The sequence below is a fragment of the Brachyhypopomus gauderio genome, chromosome 5 (assembly GCF_052324685.1).
Source record: "Brachyhypopomus gauderio isolate BG-103 chromosome 5, BGAUD_0.2, whole genome shotgun sequence".
In the NCBI taxonomy this organism is placed as follows: Eukaryota; Metazoa; Chordata; class Actinopteri; order Gymnotiformes; family Hypopomidae; genus Brachyhypopomus; species Brachyhypopomus gauderio.
Genome location: NC_135215.1, coordinates 13,915,085 through 13,935,957, shown reverse-complemented (window position 1 = coordinate 13,935,957; position 20,873 = coordinate 13,915,085). Strand labels below are relative to the sequence as shown.

General features: G+C 44.0%; 1 protein-coding gene across 1 annotated transcript in view; it reads left to right on the top strand.

Moving 5' to 3' along the window:
- The first annotated feature begins 8,629 nt into the window (after positions 1-8,629).
- The window catches only part of ndst1a (N-deacetylase/N-sulfotransferase (heparan glucosaminyl) 1a), a 48,600-nt gene continuing 36,356 nt past the window's right edge, over positions 8,630-20,873 (top strand). The window contains 2 exon segments of the mRNA XM_077005858.1: positions 8,630-8,867; positions 13,372-13,629. The gene's annotated coding sequence lies outside the window, so the exon portion shown is untranslated.

Genomic DNA, 20,873 nt, shown 5'->3' with positions numbered 1-20,873 from the left:
TGCCCTGAACTTGTATAAACTGAAGTTTGTGAGAAATGTGTTTGAGTGGGGGAGGAATAAGTTAAATAATACACATATGTATATGTGTATGTGTATATAAAAATAATAATAGCATACACACTCATGATGTTATAACAGAAATAGCAAAAACTGATTTTCAAATGTGATGGAAAAGGGAAAAAGCCACTCAGGTGTAAATACAGTCCCAGTGGGCACACAACCAGCAAGCATGTTCTTCATCAATCAATGAGAAAAATGACACATCTTTTCCTCTTCCCTTTATTGTAAAACAATTGAACAATGTTTGCTCTTTTCAAGGTGTTTGAGGAGTGTGTGTGGAGGCTAGGGAGAGGCTTCCATGGTGAAGCCAGCGTGTGGAGGTGGGGGCCCTCAGGGGCCTTCAGGGGACCTGGTCAGGGTTGTGGCAGCAGACACCCTGCTCAGTGCTGCCTCAGATGCAAGATTCCTGATGGAAATCATCTGGCCCAACCCAAGACGTTACACAGATACACAAAGCTCATCTGTCTAGTTGGTCCAGTTGTATGTTTTGCTTATATGAGGTGGTGCTTCCTTACAATGTGGAACTTTGCTTTGATATTTTGGCTATGTGTGCTCAATTAATTGTAATTGTAAGTAAATGTCTAATGCACAGACCTCTATAAACACACTCTCCAACACACATTTCAAACACAGCAATGCCTGTCTGTTGATGCTGTTGATGTTGACACTGAAAGCTGGTTCTATGTGTAGACTCTAAACCCCTGAATGGTGTGTATGTTAAAGCAAGTACCCTAAAAATCAGGCCAAATAAAGACCTTTGGGATATAGTGGCGCACAAAGCCACAATGTGTTTCTTCTCCTTTCTGAAAACATATTCGGGAAGTTTTCTTTTGAGAAGAATGATGTAACTCTTACCACAAAGGGAAAACTTTGGTTAAAATAGATCTGATTTCATATGATGATGATTGTCTATAAGAACCAGTATGAACTGTATGAACCTACTGGTGCATATATGAGCTCAGAATATAAAGAGAGCAGTAATGCAAAGTCAATAAGTAGACATAAACTTCCTCTATCACATTTTATCTTTAGGGTTAGTCATAGCCTGTCAGAGCAAATAACTTCATTCAGTAAGACACCATTAACAACACAACAGGTGTATATCTGATTATCTATAACTCACTCATGAAGTTCTAATGTGCTTTTTAATCAACCTGTGCAATGATAAACATAGTTGTTGGTTAAACTGGGCTTGTTTGTTGAACAGGTTACTTCAGTAATATGTTATTGAAACTGGACCTTTTCCAACACAATGAATGAAGCAGTGTAATTTATATCTGCTTTCAAAATGACTCCAATATTAAGGTTTAGTGTAAACAAATTTGCTCTCTAATTGAAGTAAATTATATTAAGGCAGTTTTACAGAAACTAGAACAAATGAGCTGCTGGCAATGAGAAAAGTGGTAAAGGTTTATGTAAGTACAATCTTATGAATGTATTCATATTATATGTCTAAATAACTATGTCATGTTGGTAAGAGACCTTTCATTTGCTTAAAGCTAGTCTTTTAATTTGTAGAGCTGCAATATTTTGTTCTGAGCAATAATCACATGTATCAAGACTACCACTACTTATACTATTATTATTAACAATAAAAAAGAAAAAATAGTAATAATAATAATAATAGTAATAATAATATAAAATGACATCTAATAACTGAACATGGAAGTAATTATTTGGTGTTTTAAGATTTATTATGGTTGTTTTAAACATCATAGAAATTAACTTTAAAATTAAAATTATTATTTCAGTTTTAATGACCATTTTAATTTGAAAATTTCTCAAACTCAGACACTTTACAATAACAGTACAGACAGAAAACAATAAATAATATTTACCATATGTCACGTTGTGGGGGGGCCCCCTACCGGTCGCCCCCGGTTACAGCGGCAGCGGTCCTGTTTTTGGTCACGTGATGTTCGTTCCTCAGGTGGGCGGGACCCGTGATCCGTCTCACCTGAGGGTCGTTTGTTCGTCTATATACGTCTTGTCTTTGTACCAGTTGACTGCTGGTTATTATTTCCTTCATTTGGAACAATGCACGGGTTTTTGGTTTGCACACTTTCTATTAAACCATCCTCTTTCCCTGAGACTTGGCGTGATCGCTTCCTTTTTGAGTTGCTCACCCTGCCCGTCACAGAATAACCAGCCACCTTCGGAAGCCGCCAGTCTCCTTTGCTTTCTCCTTCGTTCGTGGTCATGTCTCGTGGTAAGTGTTTGTCTACGTGCTGTGTGTTTGTCGTGTATTGTCTGAGAGAGTGTTGAGTCTGTCCCCACTCGTCCCGCCGTGTTTAAATGTTGTTTGTGTTTAAACCCGTAATTCACACGGCGGTGACTAGAGCTGGGGACCGGTAGACTCCGCTCTCGCCCAGCGAAACTACCGGTGCCTCATTGCGCACGTCCGTTGTCCGTTATCGTCTCTGTGTGTGTGTGTGTATGTACGTTGTAGTGTTTTGTTTTAATAACGACACGGACGTGAGCGAGTGTGTGAGTGTGCCGTGGTGTGTGTTTCGCTGGTGGTGTTCGTGTGTGTATGTAGTCGGGTCCACCGGTGCGTGCCGCACGCTAGACCGCGTTAGACGCGAAGGTCTCTCGGTGCCTTTTGCCTCGCTCACCCGATATCCCGCGGTGACGGGGGTGAGCGACTGCGCCCGAGAGACGCGTCGCTGTGGGCGTGACGCGCAAGCCGCTCGCGTATAGCTCTCTCTCTCTCCAAAGATCTGCGGATCCCGTGGGAGAACGGTGAGAGAGAGAGAGCTGGAGTAGGCGCGTCACGCTCCGCAGAGCGCGCGCATCGGTGGGTCCTGTCCGTTTGTTTGTGTTCGGTCTTTGCGTGTTCATTTTGTCCTAGAGTGTAGCGTGCTTTGTTTTATGTAATTCCTCTCTTGCACCCCTCTTCACTGTGTGTGGGGAGGGGTCCATTTGAGGTCCCGTGCCACTGGATGTGGCACGGAGGGCACCTTGGGTGCGTATATGTTAAATGTTGTGTCTGTGTTTTTGTTTTGTTATTCCCCAGAGGGGCCCCCCCTAAATATGTTTTTGGGGGGGAGCTATGGGGTTCCTGAGCCACGACATGTGGCTCAGAAGGCACTGCTCCATCAGGAGACCTGACCGGTTGGGAGGGACCCCTGAGCAAAGAGGAGCCCCTGTACCCCTTTGTAGGCGGAGGACGCCTGGGGTGTAAGGACAGGGTGTCTCCTCAGGCCAAGAAGGGGTCCCTTCCCCCCTGTGTAAAAGGGGGGTCAGTGGTCGGAGCAGTGCGCGTTTGTGTTATGTGTCGTCTGTGTGCGTGTGTGTGTGATGTGTTGCAGGTCGCTCCTGGAGGTGGACTGCGGCACTCCCGGACCTAGTGGGGTCTCCAGGCGGAGACCCTCCCCTTCAAGCTCGGGGTGACCAGCGTGTCCCTGATGCGGATTGCCAGGGCCCTGGTCTCTGGCGCTCCTGGGTTGGGTGGAGGAGTCCACCTTGAGATGAGGGGCCCCGGGAGGGGTTCACTCCCCAGGAGTCTGGGGTGACCCCTAGCGAAAAGGGCAGGGGTCAGCTCCGAGCGAGGAGGTAGGTTCGGGAGGTGTTTGTGGAAGCCGTGGCCGCACCCCAGTGTGGCGGCCTGCACACATCCACACCTGTGACGTGTGTTGGGCCATGTGCTCCCGGTCCGCACACAGCGGTGGGGCTTAAGCGGCCTAAGGCCGGTTAGGGCGCGAGGGCCCTGTGACCGACCGGGGCGTGGTTATCGTCTTGTTGACGGCCCGGTCGGTCCAGGATCCCGCCCAGGAGGCGAGCTAACCTATGTGTTTTATGTTTTCAGCTCCAGGACTGCAGGGAACGGGTCCCTGCCTGGTCTGCGTCCTGTGACGAGGAGCATATGTGTTTTGTGTTTTGTGTTTCAGCTCCAGGACGGCAGGGAACGGGTCCCTGTCTTGTCCCCGCCCTCCCGCCCCTTTGTTGTGTTTTGTGTGCTGCCGCTGTAAGCCGCACATCCGGAGGGGAGTGCGGCTTTGGTGGGGGGGTCTGTCACGTTGTGGGGGGGCCCCCTACCGGTCGCCCCCGGTTACAGCGGCAGCGGTCCTGTTTTTGGTCACGTGATGTTCGTTCCTCAGGTGGGCGGGACCCGTGATCCGTCTCACCTGAGGGTCGTTTGTTCGTCTATATACGTCTTGTCTTTGTACCAGTTGACTGCTGGTTATTATTTCCTTCATTTGGAACAATGCACGGGTTTTTGATTTGCACACTTTCTATTAAACCATCCTCTTTCCCTGAGACTTGGCGTGATCGCTTCCTTTTTGAGTTGCTCACCCTGCCCGTCACACCATATTAATTGATCAAATATGAACAGAAAACAGGCAGTGTACATTTTGAGAGTAGAAGTATATTTTTAGATTTGACAGAGGACTGAGAAGAGCAGAGATGACTGTGGTAATGTGTTCCACAGTTCTGGGTCCATGGGACTAATGGAGCTGCTCCCTGCTAAGACACACCTGGACTTGGAGAAGGAGAGAAGACCGAAGTGGACCAGCGGGGCAGTATGAGTGTAGAAGGTAGTAGGTTCAGATGGGGAGGAGCAAGACCATGCAGAGCTTTGCATGTAAGTAGGAGTTTAATGAGTTTTATGGGGGGTTTATCAGAAGTTTTCTGGGGCAGTCAAGGTCCACTGGTTAGAGAACCAGTCTTGTGCCTGAAGGGTTGTGGGTTCCCATAATTAAACTCCCAATTGGCAATACGGCAACTTAAATTGAATATGCTGAGGGAGCCAGTGTAACTGATGGACATAGAGATGATGCAGGCAGATAATCTGACCAAGAGGTCAGAGGTCAGATGTAAATTATGAATAGAAAAAGGCAAAGGACTGATCCCTGGGGAACACCTTGAGAGACTGTATCAATGTGCAATTTGTGCAGTACAACATTTTGTAATACTATGTTTTATGTATGCTGTTTGATGGCATACATGCATAGGATATAACAGAAATTTTAATACATGCCCTGTTATTTGTCATTTTTCCTGATATTCTCAGAGAAAATCCCAACAGTGAACCCTTGCTTAGGCCAATCAGGAGGAGATACCAGGACACAAGCCATTGCATGAGGAATGCTGGATAGGGCTGTAGAAATAATAATAATAATAATAATAATAATAATAATAATCTTTATTTGTATAACACATTTCATACATACATGAATGAAAGGCACCAATTCAGCATCAGGACTGGTATCTGGTCCTATACGAGGAGAACCATGAAGAGCACTGGTGTTTAGTGGGGCTTTAATGCAGCCAACGATCCAATGTGGGATTTAATTGTAGTTTGAGTGGTGTAGTTCAAAAGTATCAAACGTTTTTTTTTCTTTTTTTCACTTTTTCAATCATGAGTTAGGCTGTTTGTGTATTTATAAAATCTCTTAATTTGAAGTATTGAATAAATCTGTGAATTTTTGTCAACATAAAACCTGTTACATTCAGCATTTTTTCTGAACTCTCTATTTAAAAAAATTAAATAATAATAATACACAGTACATGCCCAACTATTGATCAGAAATCTGCTAAAAGTAAGAGAAAATAAAGGGAAAAACAAAAAGAGAATTACATCAACCACAGTCTTCTTATTTTTTTGACAGACAAAAATAAGCTTGACACGCAACACCCACTGCTGCTGGGGAATCACCAGGCAGAAGAGAGAGTTGTTCCTCCATGTAGTTCCTCTTCCTCCATCACACTTTATCTGTACCGTCATGATCATGGGATGCCAGAGAAAAGAAATGAATTCAGTAAAATGGTATCATTTGCTAGCAGCATTGTTTATTTTATTATTTCTAACTCACACATATAATTCTAAGGTTCTTATTTAATCACTCTGCACAATCACAGACATAGTTGTTGTAAACTGGCTTTGTTTGTTGAACAGGTCACTTCAGTATGTTAATGAGACAGTCTGAACCTTTTCCAACAAAAGTTGTTGGGCAGTGTAATTTATATCTGCCTCCAAAATTACTCCCATATTAAGCTTTAGCATAAACAAATTTAGCCCTTAATTGATGTAAATTAAATTAAGGCAGCTTTACACTAACTAGGACAAATGAGCTGATGGCAATGGTGCAGTTGACTGTATGCATTAATCATTAACTCCTAACAGATGCAGCTGTATTAGAATTTTGCCACATTTCTGGAAATCCTCAAACTGATTTATAGATCTGTCTGCATGTTGGCTTGCTAAGATATAATTGTGAATATACAGTATGACTAATGTATTTGTTTAAAAAGTGTTGTTTGTGTTAGCTATGAAACCATAACTACATCATATATAAATTAACTGTAATAGATCAGAATTACACATTTATCCCAATAAATGTTAAGATGGTGTGAAACACCATTGCTATTACCACTGGTAGTACAATGCAGTAACCACTGGTAGTACAATGCTGTAACCACTGGTAGCACAATGCTGTAACCACTGGTAGCACAATGTTGTAACCACTGGTAGTACAATGCTGTAACCACTGGTAGTACAATGCAATAACCCCTGGTAGCACAATGCTGTAACCACTGGTAGTACAATGCAGTAACCACTGGTAATACAATGCAGTAACCACTGGTAATACAATGCTGTAACCACTGGTAGTACAATGCTATAACCACTGGTAGTACAATGCAGTAACCACTGGTAATACAATGCTGTAATCACTGGTAATACAATGCAGTAACCACTGGTAGTACAATGCAGTAACCACTGGTAGTACAATGCAGTAACCACTGGTAATACAATGCAGTAACCAATTGTAATACAATACAGTAACCACTGGTAGTACAATGCAGTAACCACTGGTAGTACAATGCAGTAACCACTGGTAATACAATGCAGTAACCAATTGTAATACAATGCTGTAACCACTGGTAATACAATGCAGTAACCACTGGTAATACAATGCTGTAACCACTGGTAGTACAATGCTATAACCACTGGTAGTACAATGCAGTAACCACTGGTAGTACAATGCAGTAACCACTGGTAATACAATGCAATAACCACTGATAATACAATGCAGTAACCAATTGTAATACAATGCAGTAACCACTTGTAGTACAATGCAGTAACCACTGGTAATACAATGTTGTAACCACTGGTAATACAATGCAGTGCTGTAACCACTGGTAGTACAATGCTGTAACCACTGGTAGTACAATGCTATAACCACTGGTAGTACAATGCAGTGCTGTAACCACTGGTAGTACAATGCTGTAACCACTGGTAGTACAATGTTGTAACCACTGGTAGCACAATGCTGTAACCACTGGTAGTACAATGCAATAACCCCTGGTAGCACAATGCTGTAACCACTGGTAATACAATGTTGTAACCACTGGTAATACAATGCAGTAACCAATTGTAATACAATGCAGTAACCACTGGTAATACAATGCAGTAACCACTGGTAGTACATTGCTGTAACCACTGGTAGTACAATCCAGTAACCACTGGTAATACAATGCAGTAACCACTGGTAGTACAATGCAGTAACCACTGGTAATACAATGCAGTAACCACTGGTAGTACAATGCAGTAACCACTGGTAGTACAATGCAGTAACCACTGGTTGTACACTACACTGGAGGTTGATCTGCTTTTCTTTCATTTTCTTCCCTAGCTTTTAAATATAGATGCTCAGATGACACTGATGTATCTGCCATATCATAGAAATGCAGAATAAAATTGGATCCTGTAGGCAATATGTGATCTAGTGCTCTCTTCATACAGTAAATTACTCGCACCACTCACATTCAGCTTGAGACTCCCCACCAGCACCAGGGGGAAAGCTCAGCCCCACCCCTGCTCCTGAACACACCAACACTGGCACCACTCACTACAGCGTACTCCCTGTGTACAACACACACGTCCTCTTAGTTGAATGCTCTCCACAGCCCCTAGGTGAGTGTTTCCCCACCCAATCCTCAAAGACAACAGACGCTCCATGTTTTCTCTCTGTCTCTGCTCCGAACGTTCCTGAACTAGCTCTCAAAGACAGCAAAGCCATGAAAATATGGGGGAAATATGTGGTCCATATGGGAGAGCCAGAGGACTAGGTTGGGAGGACTAGACTACCACAACCATCCAAATGATTGATGCTCATGTTCAAATACATGTGGCCGAACTCATCAGATAATTATCAGATATAATAGATGTAACTTGGGCATGTTGTATGTACTTTTCTGACTGATGTTGGCTCTGACACATTTTTAAAGATGTGAATAATGTTTTTTTTTGTTTAGAAAATAAACACGATTAACGAATAAAGACACAGGACTCTAGTCCTTAAACAGGAATGCAGTAATTAGACTAAATGGAAAAAACATGTGTTACTTAAAATTTTTTAAAAATATAATATACTTAAATATTTGTGTGCATTTTTTGTTATCAGTGGTCAATTTGAGTCATTTGGTTTCGTTACCATTATTTTTCGACCTATGAAGAACTATAATGCATATAACCACAAGATGGCGATATCGGTGAGTTCTGCATAGTTGTCTTGCGCCCACTAGAGGTTATAATGCATACTGGCGGTCCTAGAAATAAGTCTCATATTTCTGCCATTGGGCTGGAAGAGAGAGCGCGCGACTCCACGAGAGGAATTCTTTCAGAAGGTGGATGAGTCTCGGCACGCGCGTCAGTCCGCGTGCGGCCGAATTAGCCAGTGCCGTCAAGTCCGTCAGTGAGTGGAGCTTTCGGACGTTGTTTTAACGGACGGACGTGTGAAGGACGTCGGGGGAAACAACAACAAGAAGAAGAAACTGCTCTTTACTACGAGATATGCTTTGTTGTGAGTACCGCGTCTCAATGTTTTGCTAGCGAAGTGCCGTGGATGCTAGCCAGCCTGCTGTCCTGAAATCTCCGCTGAAAGTAGTTGGGCTAGCGCACTAGCCTGCCCGTTAGCCCGCCCCCGGTCCACACCCGGTCAACAGCCGGTCAACACCCGGTCCACACCCGCTCCGCCTGACAGTGATTCATCAAGACCTAACACGTTTTACATGGTCGTATGGATGTTTTATTTGTGTGATTGGTTGTATGTCTTTAATATCGTCCACGGGCGGCACATTCTTCGTTTATGCGCCTCAGAAGCGTCAACGTACCCGTCGACCAGCTCACTCGGTAATGAAGCCACCGAAACAATATGAAGTATTTAGTGGACCAGGTGATGTGGGGGGAGTCCTGCTGTAGTGGACCAGGTGATGTGGGGGGAGTCCTGCTGTAGTGGACCAGGTGATGTGGGGGGAGTCCTGCTGTAGTGGACCAGGTGATGTGGGGCTCGGTGTCGTTTTGAAGGGCAACGCTGTGAATAGCAACTCTCGAAGTTACTAAACTCCAGAAACACGAAGCCGTCGTTGTGTACACCTGCGCTCCGTGGTCTCCTCGCCTCTTTCCCCGTGTGAGACGTCAGACGCGCAGGAAGTCCGCGCCGCCCGTGTGAGGCGCCCTGTAATCACTCGGGCGCGTGAGGAGCGTCGCGTGGTCACCCGGGACGCCGCGCGGGTCGCGTGAGGAAACGTGACGCGCAGCCCACGAGCGTCAGTAACGCCGCGCGCGCCAGCTCCCGCCGTTTAGTGTAAATGTAGCGCGTGCTTTGTGATGTAAAACCTCCTCTTGCAAACGGAGGCGGTGGCAGTCTTGGCCGTGCGCACTTTCTGGAGTCATAATAAATCTGGGAATGAAGCGTTCTCGTAAAATGAAACCACGTGATGCATTAAATTTGTTCGACAATGGCTATTGGAGACGTCGAATTTGGGTCTTGCATGAAGCCAGTAGTTAGTGGGTTTTGGACACCTGTATTACTTGATGTGAACTCTGTATCCATTAGTTACAGTGTTGCTTTAACTTGGTGTAATTCACATTGTCAGACGCACTGATCATTTTAGGTACACCAACTGTACCTAACACACTGCAATACATTGTATGTTGGGATTTTCTTGATGGTCACTGTGTCAGATTAGGGGATCAGAGTGGCACAAATTCTTGCTGTTGCTGATGCTGACCAGTCCTCATTTACATTCTTCAGTGAGGTCATAGGTCTTTGGGGAGGTCATAGGTCATTGGGCAGAAGGATCAAGAAATTGTCAAGCATGGCCCTCAGGGGTTAGCCTACATCAGAGGAGCTTTTAGACTTGGTAGAAAAGTAGAAAGATTATTGCTGAACTTTTCCTGTTTTGATTATGTCCCACTGCAGGACCCATCATTGCCCTCATGCTCGATGCTCATGTTTAACGTGATGCTGGAGTTTTGTCAGCTGTGACAATTGTTTCAAAACAGGTCTGAATTCACTTTGTTTAAAGTAGGAATGCAACGATGTATTGGTCAACACTCTGCAAAAACAAAAATATTTGCACAGTTGACTGTCAGACAGTCACTTGACAGACAGTTGTTTTTTAACACCCATTAGTGAACGTGTGTCTCTTGGTGGCAGTCATGGTGTTTTAGGCTGAGGCGATGCTATAAATTCACTTGGAGAAATGCGGGTATATACTACAAAATTGATGGCTTAATCTTATGTATGTGAAATGTAACCTTATGTATTTGAAGTATAATCTTATGTATCTCAAGTGTAAGTAGACGTATTTGAAATATAATCTTAATGTATCTTAAGTGTAACTTTATGCAAGTGAAGTCAAACATGGTAGCAGAACTCTGGTAATTAGACAAATTATTGGCAATTGCAATTGGCCAACCATTTTTATGTAATAAGAAAAAAAAATGTATAATGTATTTTGTAACCTTTTTCTCAAGCAAATCATTAGCTATGTGTCAGACCATATGGAGATGCCAGGGTTGGAATGTTCTGAGGAGAGTTCTGTCTCACAGATCTGACCCGGCATCCTGAGAATCATTACCAAATGTTTCTCCCCCTCTGTGAGAAGCACTGAAAGTGGATTGTGTGTAATGGAAGGCAGCCTCTGTCTTGGAGAGTCACTTGGTAGCTTGCTGGTATTTTCCCATAAGTGCAACTGTTATGTGCACTGTGAGCTTTTCTCCAGACACATGCTGAACCCAGACAACCCAACAATCCTCCCCAGTCCTGATCAGCCTGTGTACAGCAGTCTGACGCACCTTTGCCACAGTCCCCAAGCCAACTTTGTTTCTTTGCAAAAATAGCTTGGTACTGTTTCTCTGCTACTCTACTGTAATGAGCCCACACTACACAGCCATGATGGATTATAGCACCTCTCCAGGAAAGTGGGAGAACAAACTCTTGCTGTTCAGTAATTGTGTTTTCTAACTGATTATTGAAATTTCTCAAACAATCTGTGGTGTTAACAACCCTACCAATTTCACCGCAAGCCAGAATCTCATTTAGTGGAATCATATTCATTGACAACTGGGATTAGCCCAGCTCTGGTACGATTTGGTATGTAGAAGTCATATTGCACTTAGCATATCTATGTAGCCCCTGAAAGGGCAAGAATGGGAAATAAGTTTTCTGAAACCGCTTCGTGTTCCTTCTTAACACCTAACCCTGTCTGGGTTTCTCCTCTATTGTTGCTCTTTGTAGTTTAAAGTGAAGTTATCTCCATTTTCTTTGCTAGACGCACAACGCCGTGAGGGATAGACACAAGGCCCAGTCAGTGCGCAGCTGTTGTGCCGTATAAAAGTTATTTATAGGGGAACCCACGCCTCTTGTGTCTCTTCATTCACTTAACCAACACGCTGCTGGGTGCTACCCGTCTCACACCGCCAGGGACCGCGTGACTGCACTGACCACACTGACTGCACTCTTGATCTACTGGAAAGTCCAGGATTTTTACAATACAGCTAAAAACCCACCATCTATTTTATTCATGACCTCACGTCTTGGAGTGGAGCCTTGGTCATTGAACAGAACCTCCTGACTGACCCCCTTTTCAGGAGCACTGGATAGATTCATTTAGCCTAATGTTATACGTATTTGTTTATATGAAGTGGTTTCATGAGGATTGATTTGATTCCTCAGTTTGTCTTCATAAGTCAAAAAACATTAAACAAAACTTTTGCTTCCAGACCGCGTTGTTACATCTAAGAAACAACAACTCTATAACAGTTGCCTTTAGATTATCCATAAGTAAACATTACCACCTCTGAGATGCTAACATTACATTAATTGTGCATTAGAGGTTTCCAAAGACAAGCGGAACATTTGTTTTGCACTGGAATTGTTACAACTGCCAAACTGCTAGGGGCGGGACTTGTTTACATGACCACCAAGTTCTGTTGCCATTCCAAGGGCAAAGTCTGTGGTGGGCTGGCTGAGTGTGTGTGTGTGTGTGAGTGTGTGTGAGTGTGTGTGTGTGAGTGTGTGTGTGTGAGTGTGTGTGTGTGAGTGTGTGTGTGTGAGTGTGTGTGTGTGAGTGTGTGTGTGTGAGTGTGTGTGTGTGAGTGTGTGTGTGTGAGTGTGTGTGTGTGAGTGTGTGTGTGTGAGTGTGTGTGTGAGTGTGTGTGTGTGAGTGTGTGTGTGTGAGTGTGTGTGTGTGCGCACCCATGCTGTAGACCTTTGAGAACACCTCACCTGATAGACTCATATACAACAGTTGCATGTGTCATATAGCTTCTAAACTGTGATTGGATCAGAATGTGTTTGCAACATCCAAAAATCCAAACCCTTGTCTTTTATTTTTCCATGTTTAATTTATTCATACAGTAATACCATTTTCACAGATTTAAGAAATTGCTTATATGCTGCTATAAATTGTGTGCAAGCGTTTGACCGTGTGGGAGGAGCTCTGGTTGATTGGCAGGGAGCGTCCCAGTGAAGGAGAGAGAGCGCTGGTGACTTTACTCTCCAGCGAACTCTCCTGCTCAGTGTCTGTACAGCAAAGCTGGATTTTGTTCTTGGGCATGAATGTAGCTGCTGTCAGGCTTCGACCTCTGTGTGGAGAACACAACTGGCACCGTAGAAGTTTAGAGCTGCCTTCACTTCCTATTCTATAGCACTCCAATCAATAATTCAAGGCGAGACAAGTGCTACTTTCTTTGAATAAAATATTTGCTGCAGCAGACTTACCAGAAACACTGTCAGTTCACCGAGTGTGAAACTGTCTGCATGCACTGGAAGGTGCTAATCAGGGGAGTGACCATCAGGGGAGTGACCATCAGGGAGCCATAGCGCAGGTCAGAATTTGTGGAAACTTCTTTCAAATTGTTCTAGTAAAATGTAGTAAATTGTGTATCTGAGAAACATGTTTTGAGTTTTTTTGTACAGATGTAACTGGTGTATTTACATAAATATTCCACTGCATCACGATTTTTGTCAGTTGTTCAGTAATTTTGTGTTTGTCTTAGTAAACCCTTTTTGTTTTTAGACCCGCGTCTGGTGGCTGATTGGCTGGCTGGCTGGACCACTGAGCTGCCGTGCGAGACGGACCCCTGAAGCGCCGGACACGCACGCCGACGTGGCCTGGGCCCAGTCGCCGGGGCAACCCTCCTAGCCACTGCACCGCTGTGCTTTACGGACCCGTGGAGAGCTGGCCCGGCCCCCACCACTGCCAGCCCCGCGGTCCAAACCTCCTCGATGAGCTGGGACGGGGCTGGAAGACTAGGACGTGGAACTCTGCGTGACGGTAGGTGCCGGCCATAGATCAGGAGACGTGTGCTGAGAACATCCTGGACGCCTGCATTCCCCTTTGATCCTGAGATATTGGGCAAAGAGAGAGATTAAAAGACACGAGTGCTCTCAAATTCTCCCTTCTTGTCTGTCACTGGATAAAGGTTGGATATTCTTAGATCTGATGCAGTGTGTTGTCAGGGGCATGTGGAGAATAGTCTGTGGGTTGGTATTATGGGATGTGAGGGTGGGCTCACATCATAGCTGTTTAACTTCTGTGGTAGGAAGAGAACATTGGAGAGCTAATTAGGTTTTGTTTGGGTTGAGTGGGCAAGTTGATCTGATTGAGGTGGACTCGATCCTGATGTTCAACCATAATAATGATTCACGTTTATACTCCCGAATACTCTGTAATACATCCACTCACAAGCATTTGTTCACTGCCCAGAGTTGCCATGTTTTCTTTGGCTTCTGTGTGTTTTAGTATTGTTTTTGACCGAAATGACTGTAGTCTTGTGGAGGGATGGGTGAGTGTGTGTGTGTGTGTGTGTGTGTGTGTGTGTGTGTGTGTGTGTGTGTGTGTGTGTGTGTGTGTGTGTGTTCTGTTCAAGCCAAGGCATGTAGTGTTCTACTGTGAATGTTTGCAGAGTGTACAGCACACATTGTTAAAGTACTTTCACACATGACATCCGCCCAGTGTAAGTTGACCGTGTTGTTGGTCCGGCCTTCCGTCAGCACAACAGTGGTGCGGCTGGGCTTCTGCTGTTAGCTGCACCTCTGCCCCACTGCAGGGCACAATCAGAGGAACCTGGCAGAGCAGCGGCCTCCCCGGACCAACCTACCCTGGAGATGGATGTGAAGACACGTCCCAGCTGTCTCTGGAGACAGGGCTTGTTGTAGCTGTCTGAATTGTACTAGGTAAAGGACATCAATGAGCTGTTGTGGGTTCGTTCTCTTCATCTCTCCTCTTCCTCTCTACCTGAGCACGGCGGGAAGCCCACCCCCCCTCGTCTTCCACCCCTCCCCCCTCCTGCACACCCCCAGCCCCACTGGGATGGCAAGCACGCTGTTATTCTTCTTCTTTTTTTTAATTGACATTGCAATGTTAGACAAGTGTCACCTAAGGCGGGCTGGTCCTGTGTCCTTGGATGTGTATGGCTTTGACCGTGTTCGTTAGCGTGTGGGCTCTCCTGGCTCCCCCCCACCCACCCTTCATTTCTTTACTCTCTCTCTCTCTGTCATGTTCCCTGCTGGCTGGTTCCACCGCCAGTGAGCTATGCAAGAAAAATGCCTGCCTGTCCAAGCAGAAATTGCTCACATAGCTGCCTATGGTAACTCTGCTCTACCTGCAGTCCCAACATCTCTGTGCTGGAAACATATACATACCCAACTCGTTTGACCTACATCACTTTGTTTTGACTGCATAAAGAACAAAAACACAGATGCACTGAGTCCAATAGCTTTATTAGTAGTATTATTATTATTATTTTGCTCTTACCTGTTCGACAGTGCTCAACCATGATCACTGATATCATTGTTTTATTTATTTCCTCATAGAAGGAATAATAGAATGATGCTGTTTTCTGCTACTAACTATTGTGGCTCCATGGTCAATATTACCAAATATAAAACATGAATTGGTCTGCATTATGATTTTCTTAAATATTTAAACAATTCTTAGCACAGACCTAGAGAAACGTGCAGTAGGCATGTGTGTGTGTGTGTGTGTGTGTGTGTGTGTGTGTGTGTGTGTGTGTGTGTGTGTGTGTGTGTGTGTGTGTGTGTGTGTGTGTGTGTGTGGTAAAACCTGAAGTCCCTCTGCTGCCAGTGCTGAAGAACAGGCTGCCATGTTGGATTAGAGTCATTCTCAGTGTGACTGACTGATGCCTTAAGGACACAAACGCACACTGAAGCTGCACTTTCGCTTTCACTCTCCTTTTGTTATAATTGTCACCAGTTGCATGCAGGAGCGTCCAATTTAGGAACTATGCTTCACAACACATTGGACATTTTATCTTTAAAAATGTGCTGGAGGCCTTTAAGAACCTTCACAGAGGAATGTGAAAATAGGACATGATCTGTTTAACAATGGTGTCGAGCAGACAACGCTAAGTGTGTTTTTAAATGTAGACATCTTCAAAGAGAAACCTGTAATGGATGTTGCTTCAGTGGGCCTGTAGTATTTACTTGATATTCACTTGTCTTTGCTGGCATATATCAGATTCCTAGTACCTTGATAAAGTCATGTGTAAGATCATATTGCAATGTTATATTAATGATTACAACATTCGCTCACGTTATTATCCTTTCTCCATAATTTGCATGTTTGTGTTGAGCTGTGTCATAAATCCATCCCCACTCCTCAAACGCCCCCCAGAAGAGCCACCGGTCTCGCGAGACGCAACAGCTCAACCTCCTCGCAACGCTTCTTTACGTCCAAACTGATGGCTGCACTGTTGCCTTTTGTTAAGGTTCCTTTTAAATGAACAAATACTACAAGTTCTCCCTGTTGTTGGACAGTTTGATGGGCTTGCACCTCGGTAGGCCCTGGGTTCTTCTGCTCTACAGTGAGGTGTGTGTGTGTGTGTGTGTGTGTGTGTGGGGGGGGGGGGGGGGGAGAAATCTGCTAGCAGATGACATCTCTTTCAGGCTCCATGATGGCCCTCTCACCCTGTATATGGAAAGGATTTCTTCTCTTTTTTTTGTCTTTCTTTTTCTTTCTGCCTGTCGGTCTGCATGACCTCCTGTCATTCTTCTGCAGAAGGTTGTCTGTGTCTATGTCTATGTCAGTTCTGATGCAGCCAAACAGAATGAGCTCTCACGGCTTGAGTTATGAGCAGTGGCTCTCCAGTGACAGTAGTCTGCACTAACATCACTGATGTGGCCTGTGGTCACATCACTGACACTAGTTTAACATACCAGGCCAAACCCACGCTGTTTCACTTGGCTAACATTGGCTAACGAAACAAAATATATAAGCTCAAGTTCCTAAGCTCAACACTGTCCGTACATCCTCCCCCTGTAGTCCGCTCTGCCTTCCCTGCCCCTGGGGGCTTTTACTCGAGTTCACCAAGCCCAGGCCAGCACAGGCCGTGCACCACTAACTTGGGGTAATTTATTCAGTTTCCTTTATTTTTCTTCTGGTTCCTGGAGGTAATATTTAACACAGTTGCTGGAAAGGGAGACTCGGAAAATAGTTTGCGCCTGACACCTTTTCTCCCCCTGAAAGAGAAAGTGATTACAGCCAAAAACGGCAACAACAATAATAATAACAACAACCATCCCCTGTCAACCTTTTCTATTTATTCTGGTTTTCAATTTTTTTTCTGTTTTCTATTTTTCTTTCCCAGCTTCATCCTACATCAAAAGGAAATTGGGTTGCCGCTTTAGACTCTGAACACTCTCTGATTCGAAGTCTTAAACTTCACCAAAAACGTAAAGGAGTTTTTTTTTGTCAGTGGACTCAGTCAGATCTCAGAGAACACAAGACACACAGACCTCAAAGTGAGGAATGGGTTAGGGTTAAACCACGATATGACCCACACATACCTAAAAACTCAAGAAAATTAATTCTCTTGAAATTCCTTGCTTGGGAATATCTAGACTAGTGTGCACCTTGGCTTGTCTAGGGATTGCCTTACCTTGGTCTACGTAATGGCTTAGCTAAATGATCTTTGCTTAGCTCACATTTTAAGCAGATTGACTATTGACTGAGACTCATGTCCACACAGCTCTCGCAAAATTTTTCAAATGATCCTGTCACAAATCATTATATACCATTTACATCTACTCTAACTTTTAAATGTGGCAGGTGCATTTTTTTCTTTTTATTTTGAAAGGGTGCACTTTACATCTGTCTAGCATAACAAAAAAAGACATCTCTAAAGTAGGAGTACACCGGTACCCTGCTGTTGCCAGTATCCAGCTCAGACACTGGTCTGGTTTCACTAGTGACTATACAGTCCTATAGTCTAGCTATAGAAAAAGCATCAGTCATCTGGTTAACCTTTCAGTAATTGCTACATGCCTTCTGCTTTAGGGAAGAGTGCAGTAGGAGTGAGCTGCTTGCTCAGCCCAGCTTCAGTAGCTCCTGCTTTATCCATTTAGACTAATTCCACGTTAGCAGACTTAATATGGAGGAAAATGATGAAGCAGTTCTTATCAGAATTGAATCCCCAGTGTCTAAATAACTGAGAGTAAAGGTAGATGGAGAATCTAAAGCTGAGGCCTCCTGCTTCCTACGCTGCCTTGAAAAGCTGAGTAAGATCTTTGCCTAATTTCTGCAAATATCAGTTCTTTAACTGAACACTGACTAGATTCACTTTCCCTTTCAGATTCTGCTGTTAGAGTGGATTTCCAGAGCCAATAGCTGTAGATGGTGTTGACGGGTCAAAGACCCTCTAGCCTGTGGAACCTCTGCATAATAAATACACACAACAACTGCACTTTCAATTGGTCTCCATACTGTAGTGTTTGACACTACAGTCTAAAACACAACAGGATTCAGTGCTCCTGAGCAATTATAATATGGCGTAATTCATTCAGTTTTACACAGTGGTTTTCTGGTCACATAACTGCGATCACTTATCCTCTTCAGCAGTAGGTACAGCCCACAGAGTCCACTACTGGTAGACCTCCACCTTGCACTCAGTATCAATATGTTGTTTATAACTCACTTAATGGTGTAGATCCAGTGTATCTATCTGATATGTTACAGAGCTATGAGCCGCGCAGGAATCTTGAGTCACTAGGAACTAATCAGTTAGTCCTGCCCAAGTTAGAACCTAAGCATGAAGAGGAAGCATTTACTTATTATGCAGTTCATAAATGGAACCAGCTGTGGGAGGATTAGAAGAGTTCCAGCACTAGATGTTTTAATATCCAAGATAAAAATTTTGGTTAGATTGTAAGTACCGTAAATGTAGTTTTATGTATCTTTTACTTATTCTTCTGTAATTATTATTATTTTTTAAATCTTAATCTGATTTTTAATTTCTATTTAGTTTCTTTAAATTCATTATTTAATAATTTTTTATTTCAATGTTTATTCCTTTAATTAATCATTATAATTAAAAACAATAATGGGTCAATAATAAACTTTTCTTGTGTAAAGCACTTTGAATTGCTAGTGTGTATGAAAGGCGCTATATAAATAAACTTTCCTAGCCTTTATGAATCATTGAAGACCTCAGTTAAAGATGTTTCTTTCACTTTCATAACCCTGGTCACCTTCAGGGGGACCTGCACCTCATAGTGGAACACCACCTCGAGAGGTGCAAATCCTGAGCACTCAGCAACTGCATAGCAAACATCATAATCCCCTGGGATTTGCACACAATAGTTCTTAATCCTAGGCTTCAGTGTCTGATGGCATCTTCCTAAGGCGTATTGAGACTGTGCGTGATATGCTCAGGAAATACCTGAAAAAAAAGACTTCCTGAAACCCACCAGATACAAAATTAGATCCATGGTCTGACTGAACTTCTCTAGGTAATCCCAAAACTTTGGAATAGGACCCACACAGACTAATAAGACATGCGAGAGTGGTTCTTCACATACCGGGAGAGAATATAGTGGAACCACTGGGAATTTCTGATTGGGCTTTCCAACCGTCTTGACAGGCACGAAGAACAGAAAGTCACCACATTTTAGTGTAGCCTTGGCCAGTAAAAATGCTGCATGAGTTTTGCGAGTGCCAGTGTGTCCTGCCATAAGCGATTCATGTGCCAAACGCAGGACGTCTAAAATGCAAGGACTGCACAACTTGCTCATTTACAGCCCAGCCTTCGGAGGCGAGATGGTCTACAGGCTGCCATCTGCACGTTTGAATGCAGTCGCACTAGTACTTTACACCCCCTGAGCTACTGCCTGCATTCAGCAAAGGACATGGCACTTTCCCTATCAGACACCAGCTTGGGTTCTTGTTTCTGCTGCTTAATTAAGACATCCTTATTAAATAGCTGAGATCCACATTTCCCCAGTAAAAACATTATATATATAAAACATGGTCTCAATTTCACACGTATCTTCCTCAATTCCAGACATTTCTTAGATTGTTCTGACATGGCTACTCCACACACTACATGTTATTCAGCTTGATGGCCCTGATGGTCACCACTCTGAACCCGATTGCTGTCAAGATAATTTCCTAACAAGAGGCCAACGCCTTTAATACAGTGTTAAATACAATGAAATACAATGTTTCCCAGCACACACTATACGGACTGACTACTTTGTGCAATCCGACAACTCAACAATGCACACCAACACCAAAGACTTAGCAACACCAGTGTCCCTCAGAATAGTCACAGGAGTTTCACGCTCCCCTTAACCCTAGACATAAACCCCACTGAAATGAAACTTCTGGAAATGGGAGACCTGACTCCCACACTAGACTACCTCACGCTCAAAGGACACGGCACTGTTTTGGACACCAGAGCCACGGGATGACATGTATTATTTGAGCGAACTGTGCTGTACAGCAGAGCACTGTGGCTTTATGCGCACAGGTTTCCTACAGACTGTCCTGAACGGACTGACTCCTCAGCCTCACCAGGAGCACTTCTTCCCTTAGTTTTGGGCTGTGGAGAGCTGCTCTTATTCCCGTCCTGCCAGGGATCCTGATGAACACATAGTTCTAGTTATCTGCTATTTCAGGTGCTGCTCTTGTTTCTATGAATTGCTGGTTCGGATGTACCGCAGCTTGCTTGGGAACTTATTTTTTTTCAATATTCAATCAGCATCAAATCCCTCACTTCGTGAATAGTGTGCATTTCACTGGCCCATTGTTGCGTATCAAACGCCAGCTCCTTTGGACAGGTTAAATCTACATAAATTTGACCTGGCTTCAATCTGTTTGCTCTAAACTGGAAATGTCCTTGTGAATTAGGGTCACACACATGGAGACAGGCAAGCCCCCCCGCCCCCCACAGCTGTTCTCTCAAAGGTAAAAAAAAAAAAAAAAAAACGTTTAAGCCAACTCCGCATTAAACCGAAGTATCAATGCAGAACACTTAATGGTATCAAGTAGTCTAGCTTTGTGATTTCACGGGCGTGAGGTAGTCAGCTGGTCTCCCCTTGTTCTGGCCAGCTCACATTTCTCCTTAACCTCCTCTCTAACCAGCTCGGTGGTGGCATCAGTCACCCCAAACTACAAAGTTCATTTTGATACCAAAATGAATACACATGGCAGCTTGTAAATTGCAAGCAAAGCATGCTAATGTTAGCACGCACCATCCTGCAGTAACATTACAGAAATGC